Source organism: Lissotriton vulgaris, chromosome 7 (assembly GCF_964263255.1).
Source record: "Lissotriton vulgaris chromosome 7, aLisVul1.2, whole genome shotgun sequence".
Lineage (NCBI taxonomy): Eukaryota > Metazoa > Chordata > Amphibia > Caudata > Salamandridae > Lissotriton > Lissotriton vulgaris.
The window spans coordinates 893912941-893933971 of NC_141695.1; the positions used below are offsets into that span (position 1 = coordinate 893912941).

At 44.1% G+C, this 21031-nt stretch overlaps 1 protein-coding gene across 2 annotated transcripts in view; it reads right to left on the bottom strand.

Moving 5' to 3' along the window:
* The window catches only part of CDX1 (caudal type homeobox 1), a 45929-nt gene that overhangs the window by 13264 nt on the left and 11634 nt on the right, over positions 1 to 21031 (bottom strand). The gene's annotated exons all lie outside the window — the stretch shown is intronic.

Genomic DNA, 21031 nt, shown 5'->3' on the forward strand with positions numbered 1-21031 from the left:
CTGCATTGAATGTTTCAGTTTTAGGGATCAACAGGAAAATGACTAGATAAGGCCAGAAGTCCAACCCTGTGTGTTAGCAGACTGAGAGCAGCAGGAAGACCAAATGGAGGACAGCAGGAGAGACTTCAGTGAGAGCAGAGCGAGGCACTGCTAGAGATGTCGAGGAAGATTCATGGACAGTATTGTGGTGATGTAGAGAAGGGAGGGAAGAGGTGCCTGATGGAAACAGTGGTAGGCAAAGTAGGTGGATAAGAATGTAGCCTTAGGGAGGTGGAAGAGTTCCAAACAGGCAGAGTGTAAGGAGGAATGAAGTGAAGTGTCAGAGGAAGTGGTAGGGATGACGAGAGTGATGTATTTGGAGAGTAGAGGGGCAGGGTAGGTGACAAGAAGATCCGAGGAGGGCGTTAATAATAAAGCGGAGGGTAGTTCTGGGGTTAGTGTAGTGTGAGGGGTGGCAGATCTAAGAAAAGTACCCACTCCGTGCCCTGCGCTGGTGATCAGGATCCTGGTACTGGGTGTACAGAATGCCCATCTCAAGGAAGGGCGCGCTGTGATCCTCAGGTTCACCAATGATGCGCTTTTAATGATGTCGACAACAACAAAAGCAGCTTATTCCACCCACAATAACTGCAAAGAATAATCTACTTCTCTCTCCCCATTAATACAATTTTATCAAATCAACAAGCACTGGCAAAGCCATCGACTTCACTTTTGCAGAACAAATGGATTGTCAAACTCTTCTCACACAGAGAACAAGTTCAGCATGCATAGTGGTGCCGGCTTCCATAATACACAGACCATCTGCAGTATGGGCGGCAGCCTCAGCACCAGATTTCTCAAAATATGCAACAGTAGAAGCAGCGGCAGTCCACGCTTATAACACATACACAGACCACACATGCAATGCAGAAATCGGTTGTGCAAGTTTCGCACACTCAGAGTACATATAGTACTGGTAACAGGACTATAAGCCCCCTGCGCACACACACACACACACATATGTCCCCTCGTCCCAGGATACAGCACTGATAATTATGCAAGCTTCCCTCACAGAGCAGGTAGCTGCCGCAGCAGTGTAATCTTCCACTTACAGAACAGGTACATCACAGTGCAGACTTCCTTTGCATACACAGAATAGGGCCATAAGGCTAGCACAAATGCATGCTTTCATTTAAGCAAAAGAGGCGATTCTGCATATCCAACAGTAGTGTAAGAAACATGCACAGCCACACGTGTATAAGCAATGCATGGTATCCGCTGCTTTGATGCTTACCTTGTGTAACCGGTGACCGTGGTTTGATAACATTGCAAATCCACGCCACATTGGATGTCAGTTTTCTTTCTACCATTTTTGAAAATAAGCACAACCTTCGGTCCCTCAGAGGAGAATTATAAAACCAGACACTACACAATCAGTTGCTTAAAACCATGACCTTCTTCGGATTCGAGTTTATTAAAACAAAGTTGCAATGGCAATTTGCACAAATGTGGCCAATAAAAACTCTGAATGAATCCAACATTGCCAAACAGACTGGAAAAACGTAAAATGTTTATTATTAATCTATTGACCTGAAATGTGATAGTCCTGCATACACACTAAGAGAATACTATAAAGGCTCTGCATCACGCCCTATATGTGCTGTGACCCCTGTAGATGCAGCGAGGGTCTTGGACAGGCCCTCTGGGAGTCCTGCAGGAGGAATGAGAGGGTCAGCAGATGCACTGTGCACGATGCACAGGCAGGGGGCGTGCTCACTTGGGGCATGGAATGAAGCAGTATGGGCTGACGAGAAAATGTACTTTATTGGTGAAGAATGTGATGCTAGGCGGACCCCTGTGCATGTTGAGGGGGGGCCTTAGAGGAGAGGTTTGGAGGACAGTGCACTGGCGCGGTAAGGAGGTGAACGGAACACCGGGAGAAGGGCAGTGCTTCATTTGTAAAATAAATAAAAAGCTTGCACCACACATTGCCACTGTCACCACTGCCAATGAGTGGTTACACAATAACTAATCATAACACTGGTATAAGTGCACAGTTCAGAATTTTCGAGGATCTATAAGAATGGCTTGGGTGGCAGGTGTTTGTTGTTTTTAATTTATATTGAATTAATAAACAACTGTTGTTCTTCTCATCTTTATATTTCACAGACAGCGCCACCAGGTGGCAGCTGTCATAAGTGCCGGTGTTGGCAAGTGGCGGTACCGAGCACCGGAAACCACCGGCTCTAATTAAGCACTGGAGAAGAACAGGAGAACAAAGGGCAGAGTACTATGGGAAAGAGGCAAGGAGGGCAGAGACAAGATCTGGAGGAAACCGAGGATGGAATATGTGTAGCATGAAGAATTTAAGGGGATCATAGAGAGGGACGTTGCAAAAGGTAAGTATGTTTGCTGTTGGCGGTGGCACCAATGAAGGCGCGAACCTGGCGTGGGCTAAGGTTTGTCTCTTGTTCAGAGGGCTGAGCCAAATCCGGGTCAAGCCTGAATCACTGTCCTTCTCCTGAAACTTCCACCCCCAAATCCCCCGCCGCATTCCCTTTTGCTTCATCCCTCACGTGGGAGCACACACCTGAAAGTGACTGTTCGGAGTGAACATTGCACAATGTACACATAAGCGGTTAGACTATAGTGTTGCTCATGGATATAAGGATGATTTTTACTTCTTATAAAATGCGCATCACATACCGAACTTATTGTTTGCATTATAGGGAGCAGTGCTTAAATCTTTTACTTTTTATGTTTAGAAGTAATTAATGTAAACTAATGTGATCCAACAGAATAACACGATCTAATATATTAAGTTGAAAACACAATTGTTAAACAATGAGCCATATTGCATTTAAAACAGTTAGCGCAACTGGGAATGTCCTCAGTTGCATCATTTAAAATGATAATTCTTTGGGTGGCCTGGCTCTTGCCTTGGTTTTTGGGGGCCGCTTCCTTTACCTAGGAATTTACTGGCTTACCTTTCCTGGTGTGTGTGCAAAAGGGAACAGGAGGTAGAGGCGTCACGAGCCCTATCTCTGCACCTGCATTGGAATGGGAATGCATAAGGCTACAAACGTGCTACCATCTTGGAATGGGGTGCATTGCTATCAGAGCCACTGGAGGTGGGTGCCCAGCAGCATGGTGCTCTGTCCCCAAAAACCACAGTTGATGGACAGAATGCAGAACAATGTCATACATTCACCCCAGTACAGAGATCTGGGCCTAAATCCATTGTTTTTTTTCACTCCACACCACCCCAGTTCAGACATGGCCATATGCAAATCAGTCTGACCCTGTGCCTCATGGGAACAGTCCAGCCCGAACTGCCAAGCCATGCCTTCCCTGGACCGAAAACTAGCTTCCGAGGACCGGTTTCTGGCCTTCCAGCCGTCTTCTGCCCGGCTTGCTTGAATCCAGTGGTGTGGAGAGCATGGGACTCACGTCTGAGCATACCCATCACACTCGGGGTGACAAATGCAAAAACCACAGTTGATGGACAGAATGCCGAACAATGTCATACATTCACCCCAGTACAGAGATCTGGGCCTAAATCCATCGTTTTTTTTGCACTCCACACCACCCCAGTTCAGACATGGCCATATGCAAATCAGTCTGACCCTGGTAGATTTTTAAAACTCATTTTAAGGAAATATGGAATGTTCAATAGGTGGGAAGCTCTGAGTGCAATTTTTAGATATGGTATGTGCAATAGGTTTATTTGTATTGAAAATTAAGAGAAATGCCTTAGTTTAACCCCTTCCATGCTCAGACACTTTCAAAGAGCAGAGTACCCTCCAATTTATTTAATATTTTAAAATAGATGCTATCTTTGTTTTGCACTGTTTTTTTAGCTGGGGCCATGCTATAGGACTCCCCATTCTTACACATAGGCATTCTTGAAAATGGAACTGTAGCTGCTGCTGTGCGTGAGGAATGAGGGCTGTGACTGAGGTATGAGAGGTTTGAGATGAATTTTGAGGGATCATTAAAGAGAGCTGAGAGGCCATTCTGCTAAGAATCAAAATATCTGGATCCAGTTTCAGGTGCAGGTAGTTGTTAAATTCTAGAAATCAAATTTCACTTTATAATATTCGTGGCATGCTCTGGTAGGGTTTGGGATGGGCAACATGGACATGAAGGAAGGCACTGGTGGACTTGGGAACACACATCCAAGTAAGGTAGAGCTATGACTTCTGTGGAACTATAAACATAAGTAACTTTGTACCTTTCAGAAATTCCTTGTTGACACAACGACTAGACGTTTGCGGTTGCAGCCAATCGGTGTCCTATTTCACACCACCCATGGTGTCTATGCTACTTACCTCTTACCTACTAACCTCTGCATCTGATAGCCCCACTGACCTCTGAGTGCTGTGCATGTTCAATTCCCCACTGGCCGGTCATGTTGGAAATTGACCAGTTTTCTTGAAGTGTTTTAGAATGTAGAGAGCACCAAACACAGCATTGTTTTGGGTCCAGTGACAAAGAAGTTTAATGTGTTTACAAGTCTCGTCTATGAAAGTAAATGAAAAGCTTTGGTGTGAAACTCGTTTTATCTCTTAGGTATAATTCCCACTGAGAGCCATCAGCATGAATACCTGCATTCTAAACCCAGTTATTCCGTGCTTCTGTACTTGTGATTTCTCATTTGCAGTATCGGCCGGTGGTGGGAGTGCTGCGGGGCGGTGGGGCGGGGCGGGGTGGAGCAGTGTGGGGGGTAGTAAACTATGGATTACAGCTGATTACAGGTAAGTAAACATAAAGATAAATCAAACTAATTCTGTTGTGCACACTGCATCGCATTTGGCAATGCAGTGTGTGCAACAACATTAGTTTTATTTATTTTTATGTTTACTTACCTGTAATCTGCCGTAATCCATAGTTTACTACCCCCCACCCTGCTCCTCCCCATCCCCACGTCAACGTCCGGCGCACTTCCATGACTGACCGCTACTGCCGCAGCACTCCCACCGCCAGCCGCTACTGCTCATTTGTAACAGGGATTAAAGGCCATGTTGTTATACATGTTCTCCCATTACTCCTCTCCCTTGCTTATCAGTTGAAAGCTGGGGCAGATGATTTGGGGGGGGGGGGCATACATAACATCAATTTACAGATTGGTAGAAAGTAAATGGCAGATATGTTTTTCACCGCTGGGTTCTGAGCGACATCATAGGCATCTCAAGATTCACTCTTGAAGTCACTCTGATGTCACTTATGCAGGGTCTTGAGCGACATCATAGACAACACTAGCTTCACTCTCATTGTCTCTTTGACGTCACTCAGAACCTCCTAGTAAAAAAATCCCTGTTATTCACTGTTTCCCATCTATAATTCTATACATTTACTCATCTCATTAAAGCTTTGATCATTTCACCTTGCTGTTGATATAGAACACTGAAAGGAAGAGCAAGGAGTCAAAATTGGCCTAGCATTGCTATCCATTTTTACTTTATCAACAATCAAACATTTGTCTAGGTCCATGATTGCCCGGGTAAAGACTTCATGTAGATCTCTGCAACATAATTTATGAAACCATGTAGCAGTGGACCCTGTAGCATTCCATTATCACATTACTGGACTGTATTCTACTTTACACATGTGGCGACAGAGTTCCAACACACTCATATCAAGCTAACTGGCATAGCCTCCATTCCTTCCTCAGTTGTTTGTAGCAGGCACAGCCCGTGCCGGGTGTTATACCGGGGCGGTGACGTCAGGCAGGTGAGGGTCAGGGTGGGGGGTTGTAAAATGCGGGATATGGACCATTAGAGGTAAGTACCGGGGGAAAAAAACGAATTTCGTTGCCCCCGCTGCATCGCCAAATGTGATGCAGCATGGGGAACGAAATTCGTTTTATTTATTTTTTTCGGTACTTACCTCTAATGGTCCATATCCTGCATTTTACAACCCTTCACCCTGACCCTCCCCTGCCTGACGTCACCGCCCTAGTATAACGCCCGGCACGGGCCGTGCCTGGTTTGGAGGTTCGTTATATACAATAGCGGCTGCTACAGGACCCGGGTGGTGGTGGAAGGGACAGGGTAAAAGTCGCAACAACAAAACATTTTAAAAAACACATAGCTTCAATAGCTGGCCCACCTGCCTGCCGGCCCCCACCAATCCTGCGTCTTCAGTCATCTCCCTGCAGACTCCCGGCCAGCAGCAGGAAGCACCTCTGAGCCAATCACGGCACTGCAATGCAGTGTTGTGATTGGTTGGTTGGAGCGCCGTGGTTCGGCGCTCAGACAGGGACAGGGAGGCTTTGCATGTTCTTCACCAGGCTATGTAATGCAGCCTGGTGGGGAACATGCAAAGGGTGCATGACTTTTTGGCTAGCTCAAGAGGGAAAACACTCCTCTCTCTGTTCGGCCAGCCCCGCCCCACCTGAGTCACTGACAGCTATAAGAAAAATAAAATGGTAATAACAACAGGTATTCCCATTTTATTTTTCCTTTTGTTCAGTGGGCCGATGCTCCTCCACCTTTCGGGTGGTTATATTAAGTTTGTTAAACCCTTTTCTGTCTACTGAATCTGTTTGAAAGGGGTTGTTGCGGTGATTCCGCAAACTCTCTGAATTCCTCTAAAATCCCATGGTGTAACCTTCTCATTCTGTTATCAGTGCCCACTTAAAATTTGTATGTTAGATACGTAAAATATTTTGTATCTTTTTTAGAAGCAAAAAAGTTCTTTTTTGTGACCAGCAGCATTTCGTAGAAAAATTTTGCCTGGATATTATCCCTTTTAAAAGGGCATGTATGAGTGAGTATGTAACATCTGTTATGATGCTTGCTTTGCTCTAATATTTTGAGGTACAAATAATCTGGAATTACTTATTTAAAAGTTATAGATTCTACAACAATCTAAATTTCAACTTTTATTCAAAACATTTAAGATAAATTAAGTTTTGAATTGTATTTTAGTAGTAGTTTCTTTATGCACAGAAAATCTTTAAAACAAAATGTGAAGCTTTAGGATGCTGTAAAATAATTCTTTAAGAATTATGCAAATATACAAATGTTTATATCGCTAGCTAAAAGATAATAATGTTTTGGGAGTGTTTCGATTTTGAGTTTCAAAGATATGGAAGAGTATTTTTTTTTTAGTTGGTAGGAATAGAAGTTTATAAAACATGTTTTGGGATAAACATGGATTTTTAAAAATATATAAAAGCACCACAAATCGTGCTTTTTATGGTGCTAATTTTCTTGTATAAATATATTAGAAGACAACATTAAGGATAAAGGCACCTCTTTGGATAGAAAAACAGATTGAGAAATCAGCTTCTTTTTTCATTACATGGGTAGCACAACATTTGAGTTGCCTTCTTGAAAAAATTTGCTCAGTTTTTAGTCTGTGACAAGGTTCTTGTTTTGTGAAAAGGGTAGGATTCCCCTGCTATTTAATTTATGATCTACTTTTAGAGTACCTTAAAGATTTGTTTTAATACACATGAGAAGGAGCAATGTACATTTATGCCTTTGCTTTAAGAAAAAAAATATGTGAAGTGCAAATAAACCTGCTAATTATTTTCGTATAGAGAAAATATATTTCCCGACCCCACTAGCAAATCTGGGGTTATTTCGTATTTATTCTTTACCATTGCTACAGATTGTAGTCCTGTCTCAGAGAAAAGTAAATCTCAGATTGTTTCTAGTGTAGGAATAGGCCAAGTAAAACTTGGAAAATGACCACAAGCGCACTAGTTTCAGGTACACACAATTTTTAAGGTTACCGTATTCTGGAAAGCATTCCCTATCCTTGGGAGAAGATTTACTCATATGAGAATCTGTGTGAGTAATTCATTTTGCAAGTGTAAACCAATTTTTTTTGCTAATCGCAAATGTGGCTCATAGTCATAAAAAATATCTCTGTATATTGAACCTCTAGCGACATGTCTCCATGTTTCAGGCATCTGAATGTCCATTGCTGGATAATATTCAAGGCTTCCAATCACAGGCCCTGTGACTGATATTAACACCAGCGGCAGCTGCTACCTGTTACCACCAGTGAGGCTGGGTAAAGGGAAGGGGCGTGCAGACGGGAAATAATTTTTTTTAAACCACCTATCCTCAAGCTGGCCGGCAGGCCCGCCACCGCCTCTTCTACGTCCTCTTTCTGGATTCTTGGGGGAGGAAGACAGGAAGCAGGAAGCACCAGGGCTTCCAGTCTCCTTGCAGCCAATCACAACCCTGCAATGCAACGTTGTGATTGGCCTGAGCATCGTGGCACGACGCTCAGCCAGGGGCTGGAGGGGTGGGCATGTTCTCCATGCAGACTGTAATGCAGCCTGCATGGAGAACACGGTATGTGCGCATGACTGTTTTTGATGGCCCAAGAGGGCCGGCCAAGCACTCATGCTCACATAGGGAGTGCAAACAACTCACCCCCCTCCTCTGAGAGCAGCCCCACCCCACAAGATGTCGTAACGGGGAAAACTAAAATGATAATAACCTCAGGTGATCATCATTTTATTTTTCCTTTTTTTATACTGCAAAAAACATTGGGGCGACGCTCCTCCGCCTTATCGAAGGAGCCGCCACTGATTAACACAGATTTTACCCTATATTTCTTGGAGCCAGTGAATTTATTTCAAGGCAGGTCGTGCGTTGTAGTGTTTTGCTGTAAGTATAGTTAGGGTGCCTGATTCTGAAAGCTTTGAAACCTCAGTGTGAGAAGCACAACTCTAGGAGTGCTCAAAGTTGTCAAGTGTTATTTTTTCGAGGAAACTCTTACTAATTCTCACAAATATAACAACTACTAAACATAAATCACACTTTCAACAGTAGTGCAGCTTCCCACAGATAGGCACACTAGGTACATAACAGGTATACGTGTTAGCTTTTCTCACACATCCTGAAATAGATGTCAAGCTTCCCTAAGATAATACGTGGAGGTAGAGTGCAGGCTTCTATTACAGACCGACCCGCTGTAGCTCAGGCGGTAGCAGCGCATGCTTTCTGCATACAGGGGATGGGTACAGCACGGGCAGTAGTGATAAAAGACACACACACACCAAACACTGCCAAAGGCAGCAACAGCTCTCGTTTAAATCAAGACATGCAGGCCAGGCAGCAACACAGCACAGCACCCTTCAGACACGTATAACAAAGGTAGTAAATGTATGCATCCCTCACACACAGCCTAGAAATAGAAAGGGGGAGGAGTACACACTTAACACACACAAGAAACAGGTGCAAAAAGGACAAAGTCAGGACACGACTTCCTTACATACACAGACACACACGCACAGTATGTGTACCGCATACACTACAGCTGTGTAACCTTTATTTACTCGCAAAGAAGGTACAACACAGTCTATTCTATTCTATTCTGGGTTTGGTAAAGCACAACAGCTGCCCCAGCAATGGGGCGTCCCGGCGCTGAGAGAAGTCACAAAACCTACCAGGAAGAGGAAGGGGGGGAAAAGGGAGCAGCACTAGTTGGAAGGAAAAAGGAGGGTCTTAATCGCCTTACGGAAGGCAGAAAGGTTGTCTATGGAACGTATATGGAGAGGTAGAGCGTTCCACAGCTTGGGTCCAAGGACCTTGAAGGAGTGACCTCCAGTGCGACAGAGCTTTATTCGGGGTACATTCAGAAGGAGCTGGTTGGAGGAGCGCAACTCACGGCTAGGAACATAGGGGCAGATGAGGTTTTGTAGGAGAGTGGGGCTTCCCTGTTTGAAGATTTTAAAGATCGTGATGAGGGTTTTAAATTTTACTCTGTTTTCAACGGGCAACCAGTGAAGTTTGCGGATGGTGGCTCTGGCTGAGCATCTGCGGGGAAGGCCGACCAACGTTCTTGCCGCCGCGTTTTGCACTCGTTGAAATCTAGCAGTTTCTGCTTTGTTTGTACCTAGGAGGAGGACGTTCGTGTAGTCCAGGCGTGATAAGATAGTTGCCTGGACAATCAGCTGGCGAACCTTCGGATCGAAAAAGCCAAGTATGGGCCTAAGATTTCTCAGAAGACCTATACAAGTGGGTGCCACCTTTTTGGTATGTGTCTGGAAGCTGAGAGTGGCGTCCATCCAGACTCCCAGATTTTTGACACTGGATTTAGGGAGTGGGGTGGTACCAAGGGATGACGGCCACCAGTGCTCGTTCCAATGGCTGGTGTTTCTGCCAAGGAGGAGCACCTCAGTTTTCCCGGCGTTCAGTTGTAGATAATTGTCCGTCATCCATTGTGCCACTGCTGCCAGGCCATTTCTGAACCTGGACGCCGCGATGGAAGGGCTTTCAGTGAGGCTGACGACCAACTGGGTGTCGTCGGCATACGATACCAGCGTGAGCCCCCACTCTTTGGCCACTTCCGCAAGAGGCTGGACGTATAAGTTGAATAGGGAGGGGCTCAACGCTGAGCCCTGGGGAACTACCTGTGTTATGGGATAAGGTTTTGAGAGGAAAGGGGGAGCTGACACCCGAAAGGATCTGTCCTTGAGAAAGGAGCAGAACCAGGTTAAAGCAAGGCCAGACACACCGGCCATCTCCAGACGTTTAAGAAGAATGTCGTGGGATACCGTATCAAAGGCTGCGCTGAGATCAAGAAGGATCAGCGCAGCACTCTGACCGGAATCTAAAATCGTCCGGAGATATTCGGTGGTAGCCAATAGGGCAGATTCCGTGCTGTGGCCCGGTCTGAACCCATTTTGGGATGGGTCCAGGATGCCATTTAGGTCCACATGTTTGGAGAGAATGCCGTTGACGTGGGCTTCTGCTATCTTAGACATCCAGGGGAGAAGGGATATAGGTCGGAAGTTTTCTGGCTTCGAAGGATCCAGGGAGGGTTTTTTGATAATGGGTGATACCCAAGCCTGTTTCCAGGCTGTAGGTACAGTGGCGGATGAGAAGGAAAGATTGAGTATTTCGATCATGGGGGGTAGGAAAAAGTCAAGTGAGTGCAGAAAATGTGTAGGGCTCATAGGATCCCCAGGGGAGCCAGATTTCACTTTTTTGCATAGTTTGATTAGGTCGATAGCAGAGATAGCCGGGATTTGGGTGAGAGGGGTGATATTGGAGGTAAGGTTGGTGGGTTCACCAGGGAGAAGAGGGTGCTGCGAAAAGGTTTTGTAGATATTCTGGACTTTCTCTACAAAATATGTGGCAAGCTGTTCGCATTGTTCAGTGGATGCAATTTTGGGAGAGTGTGATCTAGAACTCTGAAGTTCTTTGACTAGTTTGAAAATCATTTTAGCTGGATTTGGGTTGGAGCTGATTTTATCAGCATAGAAAGCTGCGCGGGCAGTACGGGTGGCTTTTTGATATAGTTTAAGTTTGGATAAATAGGTAACTTTATCCTGACAGTCAAAGTCTTTTCTCCATTGACGCTCGGCTCTTTTGCATTCCTTGCGCAAGGCTTTAAGGGTGTCATTGTACCAAGGGTTAGATGGTGTGGACCGTCCTTTGGTCAATTTGGCTGGAATGAGAGTGTCAAGTCCACCTGTGATCCAGTTATTGAAGGAGGTATAGGTCGTGTCAATATCTTGATTGTCTTCCCGATGAAATACTCCTAGGGTTTCATGGAAAATAGGGGTGGAAAGTTTGTGCCATGGTCTTTTATGGCGGCGGTTGGATTCGGTTTTGTACTGACGTCCTGGAACTGGGACGGTTAGTTTGATGAGGTAATGGTCCGTCCATCCCATAGGTATGGGTACTTCTGTGACTGCCTCTTGGATGTTGGAAAAGACTGGGTCCAGAGTATGCCCGGCTAGGTGGGTGGGAGCCTGGATGAGGGAGTTAAGCTGCAATGCCGAGAGATCAGTGAGAAGATTAGTAATAGTGTGATCGTCGGATAGGTCAAAGTGCAGGTTGAGGTCGCCCAGAATTGTAAAGTTGGCAGATTTGGTTATAAGTACGGTAGACACCTCGAGGAGGGCGTCAATGAACCTGGAAGCAGGGCCAGGTGGGCGGTAGATATATAGACCCGACATTGTGAATTGTAGGCTTGTGGTAATTTTAAATTGGGCGCATTCACAATCAGGGAGAGCTTCTTTAATAAATGAGCAGGTGAAATGCTTCTTATAAATTACCGCGATGCCACCGCCTCGTGTATCGCGATTTAAGGTGGCCAAATGATACTCATCTGGGAGCGTGAGGTTGGGAATGGCAGATGCGCCATCTCGTAGCCGCGTTTCGCAAAGAAAGAGGATGTCTGGGTTTTCATCCAATATGAGCGAATTGACCTCTAGATGGTGTTTGGTGAGTGACCTGACGTTAAGTTGAAGTATCGTCAGGGGCGAGGTGGTGGTTGTGCCTCGGTTTCCCCGAACGCGGTTTGGGCTGTCAGTAATAAAGTGGCAAGAATTGCACTGGAGTTTCGTGTGGCCAAGGACGCCTGTCACATCAGAACATCCTTGTCTGTGATTCACGGCAAGGAGTTCTTCTCGGTTGTACCGTAAGGGCATATGGGGCACGGTTAGACCAGGGGGGCTGGCGAATGGCGATGTCGTGGCGATGACGGGCGCAGACGGGCTTGCCTTAGGCGCGCCCGCTGCGCCCGTCCGCTGCGCGTAAGGTGTAAGCACATTCTGAAATAGGGAGGTCAGCAACAGTGTCCTCATTCCTAACAGACTGCAGACGGACAAGCTTCTTTTACACTCAGAACCCGTTCGAAATGGTGATACAGCTGTGTGCAGTGCATGATACATGCATAACACATGCCTGGCACATGTCCCAGTGTGCATTTTTTCTAGAGTTTTAGTCAAATCGTACAGATAAATGCACCCAGTGAACCAATTCACTTTTCCATATTTTTTATAATTCAAATCATTTTTTATTGAAAATTTAGGAAAAAAGCAAGAAAAGACAATACAATAAATCTTCCATTACATAGATTGATTTTATTTGATGCACTTTTCCATATTTTTAGCAAAATAGTTTGCTAAAAGCAAATGAGTAAAACGTTGCTAAGAGACACAAATGGTCCTTTTAGCACTTTTTAGCAAAGTATTTTGGGGAGCAAAGGAGAAACATGGCTTTTTACAGCAGACGATTATTTCACTACAGACGTGACTGAAAACACATAAATGAATTCATCTTCATGAGATTTCAAAAAATGTTAACTTTTTTCATTTAGGCTGCCCACCCCTAGCATTCACTCAGGGGCAGATTTACATGCCCTTTGCGCCACTTTTGCGTCATTTTTAACATGGGAAATGTGACGTAAAAGTGGCGCAAGGGCCTTGTAAATAAGCCCCTTAGTATTTGTGTTTGGTGATATTTATTTTTATCAGTAAGGATGGTTCTTAAAAGCTATTCTGTCTCCCTGATACGTTTAAAAAAATGCCATAGTAAAATACTTTCCACTTAAAGTGGGTGTGGTTCAATTTCATTGATAATACAATTAGCGTTATGCGTTTGAGCACATTAATGCTTGTAGTCTGCATTGTAAATCAGAGGTTGCTGTTGTTTCTGCTCAACAGAGCTGTAGCATTGATCTGCGCCCTGCACTTGATCACGACGGTCTTCTGGAACAGCCTATTCTGCTACCCCATGCAGTTCCTAGACCACATCCATGGAAGTGGGTGTAGTGTATCACTAGAAATTCTGAAAAGGTGTAGCTTTTTAGCAGAGAAAAAAACGCAATAGGTATGTCAATCAATACAAATATTCGGTTAATTGAATACCCTTGTAGTCAAGAATTGTGGTGGAATCCCCTGCCCTACACTTAAAGTTGTTCATTTAAAGATTATATCTAAATGTCTGGCAATGTGTTCATTTCTGGTGGGTTGTGTAATTCTTGCAAAAACATCATTTTAACTTTACAAACTAACTCCAAAAAGTTACCAAATCTAGGGTGTGGCACCGCTCATTGTCCAGAGGTGCTTCACATTTTGGAATGGCTTTCAGTTAGAACTGAAACCTGGAATTTCAATATTTGTCACAATTGTTTTGATTTGTTATTTTTATTTTGCCTATTTATGTATATTTTTTTTATTTTAATGTTTTGTAAAGCACTCAGACACCAGGGCGATTTGTTTGTCTGATAAGCTTGAAAATTAAATTAAACAGCAGTTCTGCAATGCAACAGAATGTGATGTTGAGAATGCTGGTGCACTCACGTCGATTTAAGAATGATGGGAGGTTTGCTGTGTCTTTTGTTCATATGCAAAAGCATTTGAATTACAGTTGTTGGTAGAAAGCAATGAACAATGTAGTTCAATGGTTTATTGAATTGTTCAGACAATAACAAACACTTCAAATCATCCTTGTCAATCTTTTTCACTCTATTGCTATCATTCAAACTCAGCAGAAAAGCGAATGGATATGGGTGGATACACTCATCCACTAAACCTTGCCTGGAATGTTATCAATTTGCCTTTAAATCTAGGAATGTTCAAGTTTATGACTGGAGATTGAACTTCATCTATGAATTGTCTATAGCGCTATTATTTCGTAAAGTCGATATATTATATATTTTATTATCATCTGGTAACTCATTAAACATTTATATTTTTACAGTTTCTTCCACAGAAGCAATCTGTGGATCATTTAATCTGGTGGAATGTTGCCGGATTGGCTAACAAACTGGCCGATCCCGACTGGGCAAACTACCTTGAGACTGGAGACGTTGTATGTTCCAGGAAACCTGGGCTAGAGAAGACTATGGGCACCAAGGCTATCAGTCATTTTTTATTCCAGCAAGGTGGGAGGGTAAAGGCCGCCCGTCAGGGGGGCTTACGACCTGGGTTGCATCTCACCTAGGCTGTGAGGCAACACGGTTACCGGTCACCTCTGATGATATTCTTGTGGTCTCATTATCCTGGCCAAACCAAGCTAAACTTGTGTTAATTAACATCTATTCTAGGCCAGTGGGAATTGCCAAAGAATCACCGACCATAGATGAACTCACGAACTATCTATCTGAGCTACCGAGTGACTCATTCTACGTGGTGGGAGGGGATTTTAATTCTCACTTTGAGCCACTGCCAGGTCTTCTAGAGGGGTTCTCAATGGAAGAAGAGGCTAGATGGGCAGTGCCCTCGGTAGAAGCTCCCCCCCCGAAGGCATGGACCCCACTTGCATTACAAATCACAGCCCTCACCCTAAAGTTCGGAATCAGAGCCTGTAACGGGCGAATGAGATCTGACATACCCAGCAGAACCACCTATAATAGAGTGGGAAGAGAGTCTCGCTTGGATTATGTCTTGGCCCAAATAGTGAAGTGGCCAACAATCCGGGACTTTAGGGTAACGGAAAGGGCAGATAGTGACCATAATGCACTCGAGCTCGACCTTGTCCACCCTGGTCTCCAGACTCCCACGACCGCTTTGGAAGGAAACAAACCTGCGCTTCTCCTGGAAAATAGCAGGAGAAGAATCAGGTGGGAGCATCTGGTTACAAGTAAGAAGAAACTTCCCAGGCTCTATGATGGGATCATTCCCATCTTGGAAATTGTGGGGAACTTGGATACCTAGGTGAACAATAAAGACTCCCAGGCTAAATTATATAAGGCTCATGAGGACCTCATAAAAATTGCGGCCCCTAACCTCTTTAGTAGCACACGGAAACCAAGTTGGGGGCGGCAATGCAAATCAACATGGTACAACTCAGCATGTAGAAGGGCAAAAGGGGAACTCCTTAGATTTATCAAGGAGGGTCTAGGGGGGGACAACCTAAGAGAAAGCAGGCGGGCCTATAAGAAACTCGTTGCCCACGCTAAGGCCGAATGGGAGGAAAACCAGTGGGAAGAATTTACCAAGGCCCTAGCGACCAAAGACCACCGCCTGTTTTGGAGGATAGTGAGTGGGGGGTCGGGAAATCTCCAATCGGCAATTGAGCCAAACATCGCTCCAGGGGTGTGGCAGGCACATTTCCAGTCCCTATACAGCTCTGAGCCGGGAGAATTTATCGCTGATACCGGGGTTGGTTGGCCAGATTATGAAGGGGATCCAATAACACTGGGTGAGGTCACTGCTGCCATAGCAGGACTTGCCTCGGGAAAGGCGCCGGGACGGGATGGCCTACCCAGGGACCTGTTTAAACAGGAGCCCATTGTCTGGGCCCCCTACCTTACCGCTCTCTTCAACGGAGTTCTTAGCGGCATGGAAATCCCTAGTACTTGGCTGGGGGCGGAGGTGGTGCCCATTTTCAAAAAGGGCTCGCCCCTCCTCCCAGCCAACTACAGACCCATCAGTTTAATTGATGTAGCACAGAAACTGTTTGGCAGGGTCTTGCTGAATCGGCTCCAGGACTGGGTGGAAGAGGTGGGTGTACTTAGTCCCTATCAGGCGGGATTTAGGAAGGGAGTTTCCACAGTGGACCAGGTTTTTAGACTGAACATCATCTATTGGAGGGCAGCAATATTCGAGGGCGGTAGTCTCTACACAATTTTTGTGGACTTACGGGCCGCCTTCGATCTGGTGCCCAGAGGGAAACTTTGGAGCGTCCTGGCAGAGGTGGGTGTTCCTCCGGACATCCTATTAATCTTACAGAGGCTACACCACAATAATTATGCTCGAGTGAGGTGTGGGAGGTCCGGGGAACTTACTGAAAGATTCCCCGTTGACCGAGGGGTAAGACAGGGTTGTGTGTTGGCACCGACCCTGTTTTGCCTCTTCGTTAACGGGGTAATCGCCCACCTGAATGCCATTGACTACACCAACGCCCCCAAATTGAATGGCAGCAGGGTGCCTGCAATTATGTTTGCAGATGACACCCTGCTGCTATCCAAAACCCCTATGGGGATACAGAGGATCCTCAATTCATTTGTGGCCTTCTGCACTGACAGGGGGCTAGAAATTAACGCAGCCAAAACCAAGTTCATGGTTTTGAATCCGAGCTAAAAACTGCGGCCGAACCCGTTATTAGGAGCAACACGGCTTGAGAGAGTCGCCACCTTTGAATACCTCGGTGTGACCCTTAATGAAACCATGTCTTGGGGATCCCATCAGAGCAGGGCGATCCTCAAATTGACACAAACTACCGGGGGCATCGCCCGGATGATGACTGGCTCCTCATACCGTCCGCTGGGGTCGCTCATCCAGATATACAAGGTCCAGGCCAGGGGAGCGACCATGTACGGGGCGGAACTGTGGGGACATACACCTTGCCGTAGTCTGTCACTAACGGAGAATAAGTTTATCAGACAGATAGCCGCGCTTCCGCCCAGTACCCCGCTCCTCCCCTTGAGGCTTGATCTGGGTCTACGACCAATAGCCGACGAAATAGGTTTGAGACCCATAGCCTTCTGGCGTAGGCTGTGGAGTAGTAACGATCTTGCAGCCTATAGTGCGGAATTGGTGGAACTATTGACCCACCCAAAAGCGCTCCGGATCCCCTGGATTAAACACATCCAATGTATTTGTATGGAAATAGGGCTCCCGGATTTATGGACTGATCCTGCCAGTGCCGCACTAAACATCTCCAAAAGGTCCCTGGCTAATGTATACCAGGAACAAAAACTAGCTAGGGCCCTAGATGGCCAGGCTGAAGGGTCATTATCCTCTGTATTTTTACAAAGTAAGGACTTATATAGGTTTGAGGGGGTTTTGGATGCTATTTCCCCTGTGCTTGCCAGAAAGCTGTTTCTCCAATGGAGATACGGCACATTGCCCTTTCGGTCCTTTACCAGCTCCTGGTCATCACCTCCCACCACAAAGCAGTGTCCGGCCTGTGACGCCACGGAGGAAACTGACTTACACGTGGCCCTCTTTTGCCCAGCCTATAGGGTTGCGAGGAAATATTGGCTTCTCCCATTGATTAGAAACATGGGCTGTAGGGAATATGCTCCAATGTACAGGATTTTAAAATCTGATGTCTCAGGCCCAACTGTGTTTGCACTGACAACATTTTTTACTAATGTCTGGCACACCCGTAATCGTATTTTAAAGGTGCTGGTTTCCTCTTAATTTTAAGATGCATAGTTTTTAAAGTATTTTTAGCATATGCAATTCCAATGTTTTATATTGTTTAATGTATTGATCTATTGTGATTGTATATGTGTATTGTTTATCTTTTATGGCCAATGGACGAAATAAAGATTGGAAATGGATGGATCATTTGATAATTCGCTTGGATAAAACTGCTATGGCTGCTGCAGGAATCATTTAGAATTTAGAGCACTCTCAGTGAATGCAATGTTTATTAGGAATCTTTTGGATTTCTAAAATAATTTTCTTCAGATGAATTCATGCTGATTTTTCTTTAAAATGTTGATACTTGAAGATACTGTCTGAGTGTGCAAATACATAGGGATTTTTTTTAAATATTTTAAATTTCAAAGTACTCTCTATTTAGGGAAACCTAGATTATATCCTAAATGTTGATGATATCACATTATTATCAGTGATTGGAATCAAATTTCATTTAAAGTATTTGTAGTTTGAGAGTACTTGTTGTGAAATATATTTTTAATACTTTACATCTTATAGAACTGCGTTCAATAGAGACTCTAGGCCAGATTTTAAACAATTATGGTTTTAGAATACACTCTGTCAAGGGAATCAGTGAAAATAGAAGAATTTGTGTGGATTCCATTTTAAATATTAGAGACGTTTTACATGTTAGAAATGCAGTCGTTTGCACCAGCGTCAGTGGGAGGGCTCTGTTAAGTTTTTCAGGTATTTGTAATTCTAAAATGCTACATCCTGGCAGATATTGAATGACAGTTGTATTATCATTAAGGCTCTCTGTTTTCCGTTTTTACAGAGTGTTGCAGAGAAATACATACAGAAACCTTTGATATTCCTGTCTGTATTTTTTTTAATGTGGATAAAAACGGATATTGGGTTGTTTTTAATGATTCTGTATTCTGTCAATCATGACTACCAGGTCAAAAGCTGTGCAGATTGAAAGGCAGGGGATTAAACAAATAAAGGTACTTTAGTAAAGAGCTTTAAACACCAGAAGATTTGCACAAGCTTGATACTAAAATGTGCAAGTTTTCTTAAAAGTGCATAGTTTCAGTGCTTGAAATGGAAAAATAGAAGTGCAGGTACTCTGTACCAGAGTACCTGCTTGTTTCTGAGAAGTGCCGGTACTCTCCAATTAAAAGTATAGCATTCCTCTTGAGAAGTGCCAGTACTCTTCCTCTCAAAAAAAAAGTGCCGGTACTCCGTACCGGAAAGTACCGGCCCATTTAAAGCACTGCATAGTTTATCATCTGAGTGTGTAAATATCATTGAACCCTGTCAGGTGTTCAGGCACGTGTGTATATTAACTGGTTAAATAAATGCAGAAATATACACATTTCATCTTAATTTTTTCATAAAACCTAAAATTAATATGGATAAATACAGGTACATTTTGCAAAAAGTAAATATGGATAAATATAGACAGAAATGGCAAAATTATAAATATCATAAAACCAGGAGTTCCAAATATTATGATCTCATTTTGCAGAACTGTAAGCAGGTGGGATTTTGCTACCTGGATGTATTTGATATTTCAGAGTTGTGACTATGGTTAGAAACATGTGCATCAAACAGTATATTTTGTGGTTTGTTAGGCCATGCGTATGGCACTTTCGTGAATTATATATTGTAAGTTCAATGAAATGTATGTTTGTTGTGTTATCACATAAGTTATTTGTATATCACTTCAGAAATAAATACAAGGAGAGGAGAGGCACCATGCTCCCGGTGAGTTCTCGCAGTCTGTTAAAGAGTGAATGGCCAGAGTCTAAACAGTGATAGTCCTTGAAGTGAATAAAACCTTCACTTTCGAGTCTGAGCATTAGTAGTGGGGATCGCCATAAAGTTGTTTATGACAGCTGTTTCACATAGCTCACACACTAAAATCACTGATAACAGAAACTATTATTACTACCTAACCCAATATTCCTCCTTGTATTGGCCTTAGAGAGATGAAAAGCTTAGCCCATTCTGCCAGGTTTATGGACTAAGATATCTTCAGCAGGTGCAAAACTCACTGAACTATCTCATCTGAACTGGTGCATGTGTTACTTTGGGAGAGTCCTGCCTACCTGATGGCAAACATGTATCCCATGCGACCTCAAGGGGCCAGATGGAAATAACAATAGAAATTAAAATGCATCTCCTTCCAGAGGGTCTGGTGCTTCTCTGAGGGGAGACTAGGCTCTGGGAAAAATCTCTGCCTATCAGACTGCAGCTGAGAAAAGTGCTTAGAAACCTCCCTCTGTAAGGCTACAGTTACAGGGCATGTTCTGAATGAAGCGCTTAGTATAAAGCAGCTTCAAAGCACTGTGCTTGTGCGTTGGACCTCTTCCAAAAAATATACAATTCTTGTTCCATTAAGGCAAAGAGTGTGGTATACAAACCAGCCTAAATCAATACATTGTACCAAAAAAGTTGTCAGTTTCGTGAAAGACAATAAATTCAATAGTTTTGCAATTTCACAACGCACAGTAGTAATAATGTACTGCAATTCTGCCAGCAAAACTAACGGTTTACACATCTCAAGAAAATATAAAGTATTGCCATTTTAAACCCAATTCCACATGTCTTATACTAAATCAAAAAGTAACTACACCACATTAATAATAAAAAAGTACAGAATATGGAAAGTTAAATGATAAAAAGGGCCTATTTGAAACTAATTTAAATACATTTAACAGGCAGCTTCATATAGACGTCCTTACCACTAGATGTGCACTTAAAGCATGGCGTGTTCTCTGCACTTTGTTACAATCTTGAGTCTGAATGCGCTTGTTTTAAAGTTTCCTGGCCATTTTGCTACCTGACCACTTCTGCCATTGGAGCATTAGAGACCGCATAGTCTATGGTAAGATCACGCCGAGGGGAAATCAGGCACCGCCATCGCAAAAAAATACTGGTTGCCCATGTTGGGTCAGGTTTCGCTTCTGATTTGAGATTCTGCCATCTGCAATAGGGATTAACATGCAGGAATGGACTTTGAGACCACTTTCACCACACGTTAATGCTCTCATTGTCCAGCTTTGAGGTGCAATGTCCTCCAGGCTAGAAATGGGTAAAACTGCAAGCGCGAAAACCCTGATACTCAGTGTAATGTGTGTGAAACTCGTAATAAAAAAAACTGCTAGGTCCAATGTTACCATGGGCATAGCTATCAATAGTGCAGCAGGTGCAGTGGCACAGGGGCACATA